The sequence below is a fragment of the Pongo abelii genome, chromosome 16 (assembly GCF_028885655.2).
Source record: "Pongo abelii isolate AG06213 chromosome 16, NHGRI_mPonAbe1-v2.0_pri, whole genome shotgun sequence".
Classification (NCBI taxonomy): domain Eukaryota; kingdom Metazoa; phylum Chordata; class Mammalia; order Primates; family Hominidae; genus Pongo; species Pongo abelii.
The window spans coordinates 100,864,065-100,881,004 of NC_072001.2; the positions used below are offsets into that span (position 1 = coordinate 100,864,065).

Genomic DNA, 16,940 nt, shown 5'->3' on the forward strand with positions numbered 1-16,940 from the left:
CTCTCCTCCCCAGTTGTCTTCAAGAGGTGGGATACACAGTATTGTTAAGACAATGACATACTCTGTCATTGAAACCACCTGTGGGAGTGGCAGCATGGTTTATCTTAGAAATAGAAGCCCCCAGACAACCAAGGGTTTGTTTTTTGTTTTGTTTTGTTTTGTTTTTCCTCAAAGTATCTATAACATGGAAGTGCCCAGAACAGCTACCAGGCTCCTAGCTGAAGAACACATGGAAGTTCCAACACCAACTCGGATCTCCAACAGCTCTTTTAAACCTGAGCAAAGAGAAACTTTGTGTTCCTCTCCAAGGTGGCAAGCAAAAACACTGCCATTTACCCAGATGCAATTCTTCTGTATTACCCTGGCCCCAGACCACTTGAACTATTTGCCCAAGCCAATCTATTGATAGGACCTTCCTGGGAAGACTACTTGCTTTGCTTGCTCCTAACCTCCTTCAAATTTTCCAAGGGTAGATACTTCCAGAAAGGCTCCGGGAATCTTCACAACTTGAACTTTAGACCAATTTGCCCCCATTCTGAGAGAGGTACGTATTTGTTCCTCTCCTCGTCTCTTGCTCTTTTCCCAGGAGCAATTTCTTCCTCAGGTGAGTTTTACTGGGGACATCCATTCCCTTCAGAGGAAAAAAAAACAAAAAACAAAAAACAAAACAAAGTCACAGAATTTCCTAATGCCTAGGATAGGTTGGTAAGCCATGGTGTTATTACATTTGCTGAATGAAGAGTGAATGTAATTCCCACAGGTAGATAAAAGCCATTAGGCAGAGAGGACATTAGGAGCAAAGTTCCAGACAAGGAGTGCTGCATGACCCACAGGCATCTAATGTGTGCACAGAACTAAAAAGAGACAAATGTCCAAAAGGTAGCTTGGGGCAGAGAGGGAAGACCTTCAATGCCAAGACAAGGAGCTGGGGCCTTATTGGTAAGCTTTCCTGGGAACGATGCAAAAGAAATATGTCAAACTGTGGAAAGCCCATTGCTTTAACTGCTGTAGTGACACTCTCAGGGCCCAGCTGTTAGAACTGATACTCACCTCTTAATTAGTGGAGATAAATGCACTTCAGTCACGCCTGCTTTTCTCGATTCAGATATACTTGAGCCTGTCGGAAAAGTGAAAGTGGCCTTGAGGAGAAACTTAGACCAAGGACAGAATGATAAATAGGGAAAACGCACACTCTAAGCTTAGAAATATGATTTAACAAAAAATTCTGTCAAGCGCACTGAAAACCAGGTGGTAAAGGGAGATTGTCAATAAAAAGGATTCAAATGACAGTGGATCGTTTTCTAGAGCTGCTGCCTGGGGATGGGGAAGAACTGCTTTTGTTGGCAAATGAGAGCTTTGTCCATATGGGGCCCCAGCTCCCAGCGTCTCCCAGGCAGCTCGTATGATGTTCTTATCTTTACAAATGGATCTTCATCAAATATCCGATTAAATGTAATTTTCCTTAAAATTTCTTAGAAAACCTCTCACATGAATAAGCTTAAAAAATAGGGGTGGGGGAGCCCTACTTTGTCAGTTCACATGTGCTAAAAGTGGGCTAGCAGTCCCAGGCCCCATGCTGATGTCTCAGAGGGGCTCAGTGTGGTGGAGATGGTAAATAAGATGACACAGGTGAGCAAACTTTGTCAGTGGAACCCTCTGTAGAAAAACAAGATTATAATACAATCATATATCTGTTTATTCAGTCAAGAAATATATTCAGTGCCTCTCATGTGATATGCACTGGGACAGACAAACAGGACTAACCCTGTCCCTGCACAGGTGGAGCTCACAGCCTAGGAAGGGAGGGACCAGAGGTACACCCAAAGGAACAGTCACAGGTCAAAAGGGTAAGTGCTAAGGACAGGAGGCAGGTCCCAAAGGATCACATGGTGGCACCTAGGCCAGGGGAGGTTTTCCAAGGGACGTAACATATGACACTTGGAACTGAGATTACTCTGTTGAGCAGCATCATCTGCAGAGGGAAGGGTGAGTCCAAAGGCCTGAGGGGAGTAAGTGCTCAGAAAAATTGTAGGAACTTTGAGGAGCCCAGCAAGCATGCATGGGCATAGCAAGAAAGCATGATGGAGGGTGAGCAGGGCCAGATTAGGTGAGCACTGAAGAGTCACGGTTGGGAAATTTGGACTTGAAAAGAGCTAATCCCAGCGCTTTGGGAGGCCGAAGCAGGCAGATCATGAGGTCAAGAGATCGAGACCATCCTGGCCAACATGGTGAAACCCCATCTCTACTAAAAATACAAAAATTAGCCGGGCATGGTGGTGCACACCTGTAGTCCCAGCTACTCAGGAGGCTGAGGCAGGAGAATCACTTGAACCCGGGAGGCAGAGGTTGCAGTGAGCCGAGATGGCACCACTGCACTCCAGCCTGGCAACAGAGTGACAGACTCCATCTCCATAAAAAAAAAAAAAAAGAAAAGAAAAGCGCAAGAATACAAATAAAGTCTGTTGCATTTTACTCAACATAAGCTTTCTGGCAGGAGAACTTGTGTATTATACCGATCTCCAGTCCTTGCTCTATACTGAATAAAATATCAAGAATGTATGTGTCTCTTGTGAGTTTATATTTCTTAACTATTTTAGTCCCTAGAATTCACAAATGGATTTCCTATTGTCTAGGTAGGAGACTCAAAACCCAATTCCATGAGTATCTGAATCTGTAGTAGGTCCCCAAAAGCACTGAACTGTGGTTTCTTGAAATTAACTCTTCTTTTAAGATGTAAAGTGTGCACCCATAGGATTCTTAGTATTTGGCTTCTCTTTATATTCCTTACATAGGATGTTTGCTTCACTTACAGTGTCTAAAATGTTATTTTATTAAATCATGTATTCATTTGTGAAAGCTGATTCCATCGCCAAAGCTGTATAGGATTAGACAGTGTACAATATAACAAATTGAGTGTTTACATTAAAATTTCATAGCACATATTTATTTTTATTTTCAGGTTTTTAGTACAATTATAGATTACTAATATTATGTCACTTATATTTTTCCCCATTGGAACTCAATGGGAGTCCCTGAGATCATGGAACCATGGAACTTGACTGCCCTGAGACCTGACAGGTGACATGGTGTAGGGCTTCTACCTCAGGCACACAGGTTTGAACGTTGTTTTCACTGTGTGATGCTGGGCAAGATGCATACCCTCTCTGTGCCTCAATGCCCTCATGAAGATGACAGTAGTTGCTACTTCACGAGTTATTGTAAGAATTATGTGAGACCACCATGCAACGTCTTTCAAACAAAGCCTGGCAGGGAGGTGGTTAATTATTACTGACTTTATTACTTATGATTATTCCTTTGCCATTCTTATGAAGCATTGAGGATAATATATGTCTCATAAGTGAATTTTCCAGTGATTAAGGCTTAATACTTTGAGCAGTCACACATACCCGTTTTTTGATATTTTTGGATGGAACTCTTGCTAACAGTGAGATCTGTTATTAACACATATTTACATACTGGAAGAATTGGAATTGCCTCTAGGAATCATTATACTGAATATTAAATTTAGCCTTAGGGTGCAATAGGAGTGTCTTCAGGAAGACAACTTATCCCTATCCTAAGTGGCCCCAAAGAATTCTTTTTCTATAATTGTTACTTTTCAATAATGCTGTTGTTACTATTTTTTGATCCTCTATTTTGAGGAGCTTAGTTGGCAGTTCATGTGGCTGTGAGGTTACCTGCCTCTAGGAACTTCTCAAAACTTCTATTTTTATTGTTAAATTGTTGTGAATTAGAAAAGCGGGAGATAAGCCTGTCATTTATTAAAGGAATAGTAAAGATTTCAAGGATAACCTTCACAATGAATAAAGTCTCTGTGTTTTGTGCCATGTATTTTATATAGCTTTTATTCCAACTTTCCCCAAATTCCTATCAGTACAATTTCTCTTTTAAAGACATTTTATACTGGGAGGACATGTTTAGCTTATAGTAAGAGAAATGTGGCCCCCTCATTCACTCTTGAGAAAAGTCTGACACACCATGTACTCAGAAAAACAATGAAAATGAAACAGCCAGCTGCTTAGCCCATTTCAACTTAACCCAGACTTAGAGTGTGGAGGCTTTTACAATGTTTAAGTTAAATTTGAGATCCCACTTAGAACTGGAATAGCTATATCAGTATTACGACTTATTTAAGTACATTTATAAAAAGCAAACAGTTTGTCTGTTTAGTCAGAAATCCAATTGTACTGAGACATACGCAAATGCAAGAAAAACACTTTAATTTTTTTCTATTTGATTTTCTATTGAAGTGTTTGGGCCACATTTGATGATTCACATTGAATGACAGCTATATGTGCCTTTGAGAGATCAGAGATATAATTAACGTATATAACCATTCCTATCTCTAAGAAAAGATCTGTGTTTCACGAAAAGGCCAATTTTTATGGCCAGTTTATTGGCGCACAAGGAGGTCACAATGCCAAGTGTCTGGAGTGTGGATGGTAACTCCAGGTTGTAATGTTTTGCTGTCTGTAAATGACCAGTTGCCTGATGCCATGTAGGTTTGCACCTGTCTTAATAACAACAGCAGGCAAAAAATGTGTTTTAGATGAGTTACTTGTTCCTAGGGTTGGTCTAATAACAATAACTGCCAAAGTAATAAATTGTCAAGTCAAGTGTTTAAAGGTTTGGCTTAGAGGTCACACTTTCATGTTAACTTCACTGATTAAAAGTGAGACTTCCCAAATATTGTTTCTGCTTTCAAAAACGGAAAAAAAATTAAGTTTACAGAGAGACCACAAACACACCAGAAGAAAGCTGGGCTTGTATGCTACCATGTCAGCTGCTAGAACTTTCTTGTAACAAAGAAAAATCAACTCAAAAAGTGAGCTAAATAAGCTCTAAGGAAGGAGTGCAATGGTGTCAGGAAGCAATTGTCCAGTTAAAACAGTAAAGAGATGGCATGAAATTCACAGGTCACAAATGCTAAGGGAAGTTTTAAAGGATTGGTGAGGAAGTGAAGGTCAGAGAAGACAGGGGCTGCAGAGTCCCGGATGTCAGGTTGACCTTAAAAGATGCAACAGTTCATTTCATTAATTCGTTTTTTTTCTGCACTACACATCTATCATGAGTGAAACACCGTGCTACGTGCAAGGACCACCAGCAGACCTAAAGCGAAGCCAGTGAGGCCAGGGAACCACCAATACTCCGGTACTAAGCAAGAAGGGTGAGCAAGAAGAGTTAGGGAAGAGGATTTTTGATGAAGCTTAACACCATGGCAGTGATAAGCTGCCAAAAGCCTATCACCTTCTAGGAAAAGGGAAATATTTTATTCACATGTATATTTATTTGCTGGTATTTACATAGCAGTTACTTTACATGAAACACTAAGAAATTACAAATATACATTCATTAAATCTACAAAACAACCCTATGAGGTAGGTACTATTATTTTCTTCCACTCAGCATATGAAGAAACTAAGGCAAGCAGAGATTAAATATCTTCTCAACATTACACAGCTAGTAAGAGGTGGAGCTGGGATTTAAACCCAGGCATCCCAGTTGCTGCATTCATCTACTTATCCACTGCACCACACTGGGGGAAAACTATACTTTCATGTCTGTGTCTAGTACTTCAACTAATGGCTGGTACAGAACAGGCACTAAACCACATGTCTGTTGTATGAAAGCTGCATGATAACACAAGTAAGCATCAACTCCGGGGGTTTAAGGGAGGCATTCCGCCCTAGAGAGGGAGCATTGCACAGATGGTTCTGTTTTCTGTTAGAGCAGGAGTCAATCTCAGGCCCTAGCAAGGCAAAGCCTGCAGGTGGATTCAACAAAGAACAATTGGCAAGAATAGGGACAGGTTCCAAGTGAGCTCACAGGTTCATTATTCTCCTCAGTTACAATGTTTAGAGCAACTCACTCAGGCTTATGCATCCATTAAACAAATATTTCTACTGCAACTCCTTGGTGCCACGCACTGTTCTCAGTGCTAGAACGACAGCAGAAAACTAGCAGACAGAGTATTTTAATAAGAACAAGATGATATAATCAAGTTAATTGCAGATTGTCAATAGCACTATTAAGACTCGTTGGGGCGTAGGGTACTGGGCGGGTGGCCAATTTCACTAGGAAACTCGGGTCTCCTTAAGGAGTTGTTAGTTGAGCAAGGACCTGAGGATTAAGAAGCATCCATCTATGCAGCGGAGCTAGGGAGGGAAGAGAATTTCCAGCAGACGCAACCTCCAGCGTCAAGGCCCAGATGTGGGAAGGCTCTGGCGTACTCACCAACCAGTGGGGGCAGCAGAGGAAGAGCCTCCTGGGCAAGGTGCAAGCGATGTGGGATGAGGTGGAGAGAGATGAGGCCAGATGGTGCAGGACCTAGTGCCCATGGCAAAGATTCTGGAGATTATGATAAGAGAAATGAGAAATCCTGGGAGAATTCAAAGCAGTGGATCATCTATGTTTGAAAAAGGTTGGCACAAATTGCATGTGGAAGATAAATTGATTAGGGTAACAGTAGAAGCAAGAAAAGTGTTGCCACAGGGTCTGTGATGCTTATTTATATGTGTCAACTTGCCTGGGCTGAGAGATGCCCAGAGAACTGGAATAACAATCTTTCTGGGCATATCTGTGAGGATGTTTCCTGAAGAGATTAGTATTTGAATCAGGAGACTGGTAAAGAAGATCCAGCCTCACTAATGTGTGTGGTCATCATTTAACCCACGGAAGGCCCAAATGGAAAAAAAATGGCAGAGGAAGGGTGAGTTCTGTCTCTTCTCGAGCTGTGACTTCCATCTTCTCCTGCCCTAGGACATCAGAGCTCCTGGTACTCGGGTCTTTGGACTGCATGGTTTAACACTGGTGGACCCCACATGGTTAAGCCTTTGGCCTCAGACTGAATTGCAATACGGACTTTCCCTTGTTCTCCAACTTGAAGATGCCATATCTCCTATGCATCTGTATCTACATCTATCCTATTAGATCTGCTTCTCTGGGGAACGCTAATACAAAGCCTATGGAGGAAAGATAATGTCTGGGAATTGGGTAGAGCCAGAGGAGATGAAGCAGCAGCAGCAAGAAGTTGACGGATACTATAAATACAGAAAAGGTTTGGCAATGCATCATAGTGGAGGAATAGGGAAAGGAACGAGTCAGAGGTGATTTGTAGAATTTTGTTTTGAGCTACAGGGTGTAAAATGGTGCTATGGTTTAAGATGGGGAATACTAAAGAGAGAGGAAGTATGGGAGAATAAGTCACAACCTAGAACTTTAACAACAAATACATAAGGTATTTCACCTGATGGAAAAACTGTCTTCAGAATCAAGGCTTTGTGCTAAGTTTAATATGAGATTAATTCTAGCCATCTATAATGGCTATAATACAGTAAATTAGATGTTTGACAAGATGATAATAAAATATCTATTTTAATAAAAAAAAATCTCAAAATGCCCTGAGGTCAGGGATAATGATAGATTCATACTAGGTGTTTAGTAAATCTTTGTTTGTTAAAATAAATCAAAATGAAGGTAAAGAGGTGAAAAGGACCCAGACAAGACATAATAGGGTTTTTCTAGGCTCCACCATATCTCACCTGAGTGACTTGAGGGAAAGTTAAACTCCTGGAATTTCAATATTCTTATGTGTGGAATGTGGATTGTAAAGCAGACCATAATGGTTAAATAAAATATTACATGCAAATGTACAACCATCTGCACATGGGACCAGCAAACTTCTGTTCCCCTTCCTTCCTTCAGCTATAGTTTGCTCCCAAGTTTGAGTGTGTAAGCGTTTTTGCACAACCTCTGCATCTACTTAGATTACATCTTGTATTAGCATCTAAGACAGTATCATGCACAGAGAAAGAACTCAGTTTCTTTTTGCTGGTTAACAACTTATTTTAATTAAATGTAAACCCTCAGAAAGCACATATAAGTACCACAATGGACCTCAGTCTACAGGAATCTGTCGCCTATCTTTGCACTGAAGATCAACCCTCTGCTCTCTTCTTATTGACAGGCAGCCAAAGAATGAGAATTTGCCTTTCAGTCTATTGTGAGCAAAGTGAAATGATTTTCTCCCAGCATAACAAAACCTATAGGCAGCTATAAAATATAATTTCCTTTCAGCTTCTTGACAGACTTGTTATAAATTTCAGAGCACAGGAAAAAAAGGAGGGGCCACTTTAAGAGATAAATTTCATCGTGTATGTCTGACAAACATATATACATTCACAGGCCCCCTTTTTTTAAGAGAGAGGAAAAAAAAAACTATGCTTTTAAACAGTCAAAGGTTAAGGTTCACTCTGTCATTCATGTGGTTTCATTCTCTTATGCATATTGAAATAGCTCAGAAAGATTTATAACCCTGATTCATACAGTCAGAGTTCCAGTAAATGAGTCCCTTTTTGAAGGTTAAATATTTATGCTCTTATTTTCCTGCCTGATACAGAAAGCAAGAGTAAACTCACGTTAGTCAAAAAGCCGTGGTGACAGGCTGGCTTAGAACAAGAAAAGCCAGTGGGCACAATATTCAGATCATCCCACACGCTCTTATACTCTTATTTATTGGGGAAATGAATGAATGAATGAATGAATAAATGAATGAATGAATGAATGAATGAAAACTCTTACATGGCCTGTCTCCGGAAGCAGAAGTAAATCACTTTGGCAAATGTGATTTTAAGTCAGTCTAAAATTTCCCACATATTTAGCCTATTGAGTCAGATCTTTGAAATAATAATCATTATCCATTAAGGAACAGCAATTATAGGTAGTGAAATACTTTCACGTGTACTTGAGCTTCATACCACTCTACAGAGTGAGCAGGCAGAAATTAGGTTATTTTATAAATGAACAAGTTGATGTTTTGAGCGGATGAATGACTTGTCCTGTTTCACACAGGTAGTGAGTGACAGGACTGTGACAAGGTCTCCATTTTCTTGATACCTATTACAGTGATCTATCCAGTTGTCTTCTATGATGGTGATAATAACGACCGATATTTATATAGCAAATTACAGTTTAACAGGGGTATGTCACGTTATCACATTTGATTTTCAGAGCAGCCTCATAAGTCTTCTCTATATTGTCCTATTTTTTCCTAATATTTGTATAAAAGCAAAATGGACACATTTTGTAATGTACAATAAAATGAAAAACAGCCATTCCTTGACCTTTCACCCTCGAGATCCTCATCCCTCAAAACAAACCATTTTCAACTCTTTTATTTATTGCTTCTGGTATTTATCCCCATGTTTATAAATAATAACTTTGCATTGCTATTTCTCAATTGTTCAGTTTTAGATATTACCTGTTGACTTCTATTGCAGAAGATAAGAATCAAGGGCTCTTAACCCCACCCCTCACACACACAGATACATACTTTCTTAGTCAATTTCTCACTAGAGTTATAAAACAATAGTCAATGTTCAGTGTTTACATTACCATGTTCACTTAAATATTGTTTACAGTTACAGCAGAAAGTACTAAATTTCCTGTCTGTATTTCACGGTTTTGTTCAACTTCTTGTTTTTACTTCTCCCCTGAAGTTAATAAATGTAATATTTTTTCTTAGTTTCCTAGGTACCTATCAAGAATCTTATCCCAAACTCCTCTCAATTTGAGCTTATGTTTTAGGTAACGGTATTTAAAAAAACACACACAAACATACATTCTTCTAAATACTCAGGCCGCCTCTTGTCCCAAATTGGACAGTTTTGTCTCCAGGCCCACTGCACAGCTGTCATCTGGGCTTGTCCTGCCTGAGTCTAGTGGCACACATCCCTGCTTTCTCTTTCGCTCCCTTGACTTAATTTCCTTATTTAGACGGAGCATATCCTCTGGTAGCTTTCTGAGAAAGAAGCATGAAAAAATAACACTTTGAGAACTTTTAGAAGAAAACGTCTTCATTTTTCCTCACAACTGATCCATAGTTTAGGCCTGCCTTAGGTTGAAAAAAAAAAACAAACATTCAGAATTGTAAAAACATTCTTTCACTTTCTTCTCTTCTGTATTGTTTTTGAAGTGGCCAAAGGCACTCTGATTCTTCCTACTCTGTATGTATATGTGATCTGTTCTTCCTTTTGAGAGCTTTAAAAACTTTTATTCCTGAATTCCTGAAATGGCACGATGTGTTACCTGGATGCTGGTCTTTTCTCATTCGTTACTTTGAATTCTTAGTGGGGCCATTTGAATCTGGGAATCCATAGCCTTGGATTCTTAGAAAGTAACCTGTTTAATTTATAATTTCATTCTGTTGGTTTACTCTGAAAATCCTATCAGTTCAATATTGAATCTCCTGGATTTTATATTGAATTTCTTATTTTTTAAAATAATTATCTCTCACTTTTTGTTTCCATTTTTTCAGGATTTTTTAAACCAAAGTAAAAGGTATATGGAGTGAAATGCAAAGATTTTACATGTACAGTTGAATGAGTTTTGATGGGTGTATACCATAGTTACCACTTATTTGTAGTTTCACATTCCATAGTCTTAGTTACCCAAGGTACAGTACAATAAGATATTTTGAGAGACAGAGGCCATAGTCATATAACCTTTATTATAGTATATTGATATAATTGTTCTACTTTATTATTAGTTATTATTATCAATCTCTTATTGTGCCTCACTCATAAATTTATCATAGGCATCTACATGTAGGATAAAATATATTACATATAGAATTTGTTTCTGTCCATGGTTTCAGTCATCCACTAGGAGCCTTGGAACTTACTTCCTGAGAAGAAGCAAGGGAAGACTGTAGGCCCATGTGACCACACAGTTACAATATAGAGCATTTCCATTGCCCCATCTGGACAGTTCCACCCATACTCTGTAGAATAATCACTGCTCTGATTTCTATCACCATAGATTGGTTTTGCCTATTCTTGAATTTTATATAATTGAATTGTGTAATATGTACTCTATTAATATTTTTTGTTTAACATCTAACCTGATTACTGAGATTTTATTTTGGCTGAAATATTTTTTAGTTTCCATGAGGCCCTTCTTATTCTCAACTCAATTATTTTCATCTCAAATTGTTCTTTCATGAGTGAGATATCTATTCTTAACTGTCTTCGGATATGAATTCTTTGTTTACTTTTTTTTGCAGAATGAAGAGGAGTTTTCTTCTACTTTCTTTTTTCTCTGGATTCCTTTTCTATATTTATTTCAGTTTGCCTTCATTCTGGATGTGTTCCTTAAATGCCCTGTGATTTTTGGCTTTCCAGTCCTATTTAATATGGAATACAGTCTGATTACAATATCAAAGATCTATCTGGGGTTAAAGACATTGTTGACTGGTAAGACTTACTCATGAAAAAATTGAGGATTCAAAAATTATATTGTGGAACATCCTTCTTCATCCAATTGGTAATGCCAGTTGGCATTCTGGAAGCTAAATTAGAAGGATCCCGATGGTCTCTATAAGTCAGGGTTCAACCAGAGAATTAGAACTAGTAGGAGATATAGGTGTCTAGATGGAAATAAATATATAGATTGATATAGGTCTATATCTTTATCTATATATGTCTATATGTACATAAATAAATAGATTTATTTCAAGGCATTGGTTCATGCAATTGTTGGGGCTAGCTAGAGAAATTCAAAGTCCATAGATGAGGTAATTGGGAAGGGCAGATCACAAGCAGACTGGAACCCTAGGCATACAAGCTGAATTTTTTGTCCACATGCCTCAGTCAAGAAGGAAAACCCAGAGGGTAGGGAGAGCAATTGCATAGCCAACAGCTGTTTGAAGTCTCTGGACCCAAGAAAGACCTATGCCCTTTCTTAAAGAGCTTGCCTTATTGGGCAGGGCTACTCAGAATGATCTATTTTTTGATTAACTTAAAGTCAATGTATTAAATAGTTCATTCACATCTTCAGAATACATTCGCAGTAGCATCTAGATTCATGTTTGACAGAATAACTGAGAGAGGGTGTGTAGTGCTACTATATGGCTGCTGCTTTGCTCTATCCTCCAACCATTCTGTGTAGCCCAACCTAACAAGAAACACGCATTGCAGGTATTCAATCTGCAGAGGCAACTGGGATTATTTGTTTCTATTTTGTAAGTAATAAAGAATACCGCTGAGAAATTAAAGGACACAAAGTGATATATCCAACACATAGACTGGGCCTCAAACGTTAAGTTCTAACGCATCACCTAATTTTGGTGAAACGTTAAGGGCATCATTTGTAGGAAACAAAGCAATTTTTAAGTGTGTTGAAAATAGTCCCACTCTTATTACAGTTGCCTAGGGAGGTTGAAATGGTATTTCCTGGTCACACCATGTACTTATCATCTATAAGCAGTGGACGTAATAGAATATTGGAATGCTGATATGGTTTGGCTTTGTGTCCCCAACCACATCTCATTTTGAACTGTAATCCTATAATCCCCACATGTCATGGGAGAGACCCAGTGGGAGGTAATTGAATCACAGGGGCAGTTTCCTCCCATGCTGTCCTCTTGATAGTGAGTGAGTTCTCATGAGATCTGATGATTTTATAAGGGGTTCCCATCTTGCTCAGCACTCATGCTGTCTCCTGCTGCCCAGTGAAGAGGTGCCTTCCACCATGATTGTAAGTGTTCTGAGGCCTCCCCAGCCATGTGGAATGGTAGGGCAATTAAACCTCTTTTCTTTATAAATTACCCAGTCTCAGGTATTTCTTCACAGTAGTGTGAGAAGAAACTAATACAAATGCCCTGTTGAATATTCAGCTGTAGATTTAATTATTGAATAGCATTGTCACAATATTGTCTTGTAGTATATGGCATATGAAACAAATCAGTTACTAACATATAGAGATGTTTCTCCCACAGTTAAAAGCATAAAAAGATATAAAAACAAATGTGCCACCATGCAGAATTACAACACATGATTTGCAAGCAAAATGTCAGCTATTCTAATAAAGACTCTAGCTCTGTATATGTAATGCTTTTAAATGTAAGAGTGAGATGCTTCCATCATGGTATCAAATAATAGTTCCTCTAAACTGAAAGCTGTTACTGCCACGTGGCCACGGTGGATTCCTTCAAGTTTTAGTGCAGCAGAAGAGGCATGGGATCATGTCACTGACTACAGTCTTAATGACCTTGTCTGTCAAGGACACTACAAAGAGGGGAGCATGACATGTTAAACTCCTTAGATAGTTATCTCAAATTAAAGGAACGAAATTCTTTGCTAAGAACCTCAAAATAGGCTTAAGTCCCATGTCAGCCTCCAAGAAAGCTGTGGGAGATTGAATTATGGGTCCCGATACTTGAATCCAGTGAATAATAAGGATATATTCACACGCATTGTCATGGAACGTTGCGATACCCTCCCACTTTGAGTGGAATCTAATTCTCCATCCCACTGCTATTGGGCTTGGCCATGTGAATCATTTTGGTAGAATGTCGGCAGTCAAGATGGTAGCAAAGCCATTGATGTGCTTATGTTATCTCCTTGGTCTCTTACGCTGCAAAGGTCACCTTGAGAAAAGCATGCCATTGGTAGTTACTGCTCCTTCAGTCTATCCCCAGAATGAGAGCTGGTAGAGCATACTTGAATCATCTGATAGCCTGGAGAGTCTGTACTGTCCCTGTAGAGTTACAGCTAGAACAATAGACCTGGGAGTGAGAAATAATTGTTTGCTATTTTAAGCCACTGAGCCTAGGGCAGTTTGTTACACAGCACTCTGCAGCAATAGCTACAAAAGATAGAGGCTCAGTGCTGTAATTCTAGTATAACTCCATTTCTTGGATTTTCACAAGATTCCATTCATCATCCCTTGTCATAAACCCCTCCACCTAAGAAAGTTTTAGTGCGTTTCTCTTCTTTGCAAGAAAATTATCTTAAATTAAACACAGATGAAATCATACTTCTTCTTTACAAAGTTTACTGACCTAGAAGGAGTAAAATCAAAAGAAATAATTGAGATCATTATTAATACAATAAAATAATATTAAATCTCAACTCTCATAATACTAATTAGCCCTTTCTTGACAGAAAAATAAGTTTTAAATTTAGAACAATTTTATCTCTTAGGGAATATGGAAGATGTCATAAAACAACATTTAGAATGAAAATTAAGAGTAATATCTGTGAGATAATTTTTATTTTTATTTATTATTTAATTAATTATTACTGCACTCCTGCCAATCAGGCTGGAGTGCAATGGCACAATCACAGCTCACTGTAATCTTGAACTCCTGGGCTCAAGCAGTCTTCCCACTTCAACCTCTGAAGTAGTTAGGACTACAGGTGCACGTCACCATGCCCGGATAATTATTTTTTATATTTTGTAGATAGGGATCTTTCTGCACTACCTAGGCTGGTCTCAACTCCTGGCCTCAAGTGATCCTCCTACCTTGGCCTTTCAAAGTGCTGGAATTATAGGCATGAGTCACCAAGCCCAGCCAAGATGCTTTCAAAATAACACCTTATCACCCTTCCTTTGCTCCCTTCTCAAACATATGCTGTGTTTGCCTGACATCCCTATATTTGTCAGTGATACTTGTAGCAGGTATCTATAGCTTTTATCTCCAAAATACAGTTTTTATATAGAGATATGCTGAAGGCAGGTATTTAGATGATTAGAAAGGAATAGATTATATGAACTATATTAAAGCTTATTGAATTGATTATAATAATTTATGTTTATTAGTCAAAATAACAAAACATTTTCCATAATAGAGCAAAGAAGGTAGTCAACCCTTCAACAAAATGATGAGCCATCAGATTTTTCAAAAGTATTTATTTTGACAATGCAAATACAAGAAGAAACTGATAACATTAAGCTGGAGTTTTAGAGATGTTTTGATACCCGGAATCAGTATGTACAAGCCGGATAAATCTTCACAGTTGACGAGCAGTTATTTGCATTAAAAACATTGCTTGTTTGGGGCATAATATTTATATTTATAAATATGTTAATATGTGTTTACCTATACTTAAAAAACAAAGAAAATCTGGAATAAAACTTGGAATTTATTATGTTTATACTCATACTAAAATTTCTAATAAACTTGTTTTTCACTATCCTTTCTCTCTTAATTCTATTATTCTATTAATTATTTGTAAAATAACATAAATACATAAGAATAAAATTAAAATGGTCAATACAACCCCAAGTAATGATAATGACTGATTTTTTCTGTTTTTATGTTTTTCTTAATGCTCTGAATTGCCTCTTTAGCACATTGTTCAATCGAATTAAAGAAAGAAAAGAAAACAGTAAGAAACAGAAACATAGCATATAGGAAAACAAGTGAAAGTTGTTTCTTTGGAGAAAGAAATAAACAATAAAATTCGCCACTTCAAAGGGCATGTACAAGGATGCTCATGGTATTAGTATCATAGATGAAAAAAAAAGCAAGAAAGTATCAATATAACTGTTGAAAAGAAAATAGATTGATCCATTTTAAGAGGGGACTTTTAAAAGTTTGGGGAAAAATGGAATTAAAAGATTTTTTAAGAAACCCTTTATTTCTCAATGTAAGCCTTATGAAGGTTAAAACATATTCATAAGAGATTATACAGTCATTTAGTTCATCTCTAATGAACTGAGCATCCAAGGAATTCAACCATGTCAAGGCAATCATTTTTACATTGTTATTTGCAGAAAAAAAATGGGTGCCCTTTAAAGACATTTTAAGATTAGGAAGCAAAAAGAAGTCAGAAGGAGCCAAATCAGAACCATCAGGTGAGTGCCTAATGATTTCCTACTAACACTCTCACAAAATTGCCCTTGTTTAATGAGAGGAATGAACTAGAGTGTTGTCATGGTAAAGAACAATTGATGAGGTTTTCCTGGGTTGTTTTTCTGTTAAAGCTTTTGTTAGCTTTTTCAAAACACTTTCAAAATAAGCAGATGTTATCATTCTTTGGCCCTTCAGAAAGACAACAGGTAAAATATATTCAGGATCTAAAAAACTGTTGCCGTGATCTTTGCTGTTGACTGGTCTGTTTTTGTTTCGGCTGGACCACTTCCACCTCTTCATAGCCATTGTTTTGGCTGTGCTTTGGCTTCAAGATCATACTGTTAAAACTATATTGCATCACCTGTTTCAATCTTTCAAAGAAATGCTTCAGGATCTTGATTCCACTTGTTTAAAATTTCCATTGAAAGTTCTGCTCTTGTCTGCAGCTGATCTGGTCATAACAGTATCAGTATCCATGCAGTAGAAAGCTTGCTCAACTCTAATTTTTCAGTTAGCATTGTGCAAGCTGAATCAACTGAGATGTGTAAGCTGAATCAATTGAGATGTCTATAGTGTTGGCTATTGTTTCTGCTATTAATCATAGGTTCATCTTCAATTATAGCATGAACAAGATGAAATTTTTTCTCACAAATTGATGTAGATGATCTTTTGCTACAGGCTTCATCTTCAACATTGTCTTATGCCTTCTTAAAATGAGTTATTCATTTGTAAATACTGATTTACTTTGAGCATAGTATTCCATGAACTTTTCATAAAGTATCAATGATTTCACCCTTCTCCACCCAAGCTTCACCATAAATTTGTTGTTTGTTCTTGTTTCAGAACTTATGTTGCTCTGATAGAGGCTCTTTTCAAACTGATGTCTTATCCTTCTTAGTACCTCAAACTAGATCCCCTTCAGACATGTTATAACAAGTTAGTACAAGTTTATTTTGGCGCAAAAAATGAAATCCATGCATAGTGTCTTCATAATACACTTTTTCTGTGAACTTGTTGAAGTTCCTTTGTATTTACACAATGAAATGTTCACAGCAGTGGGGAAAGAACTGATTTAGAGTTGCATGCCTCAGTGGGGATTAATTTTACAAATATAATGTCTGTGTTAATTTACTCTAATCAGAATCTACCTAAGTTGGAGGAAGGAAGTCAGGTGAACATCTAAACAAAATCAGATCTCTGCCAGTAAGAACGGATGTGAAGGGCTACCAAATAAGCAATCCACAGTGTCTATTTAAATGGCAACTTGAAAGGTGTGATCACA

The 16,940-nt window shown here is 37.9% G+C and overlaps 1 long non-coding RNA gene across 1 annotated transcript in view; it reads right to left on the minus strand.

The window, feature by feature from the left end:
* Positions 1 to 344: 344 nt before the first annotated feature.
* Positions 345 to 16,940, minus strand: part of LOC129050217 (uncharacterized) — a 39,332-nt gene continuing 22,736 nt past the window's right edge. Inside the window, exons 2-3 of the long non-coding RNA XR_008513815.2 lie at positions 1,051 to 1,117; positions 345 to 631 (exon numbers count right to left, since the gene is read on the minus strand). This is a non-coding gene — a long non-coding RNA (uncharacterized LOC129050217). The remainder of the gene's footprint in view (positions 632 to 1,050; positions 1,118 to 16,940) is intronic.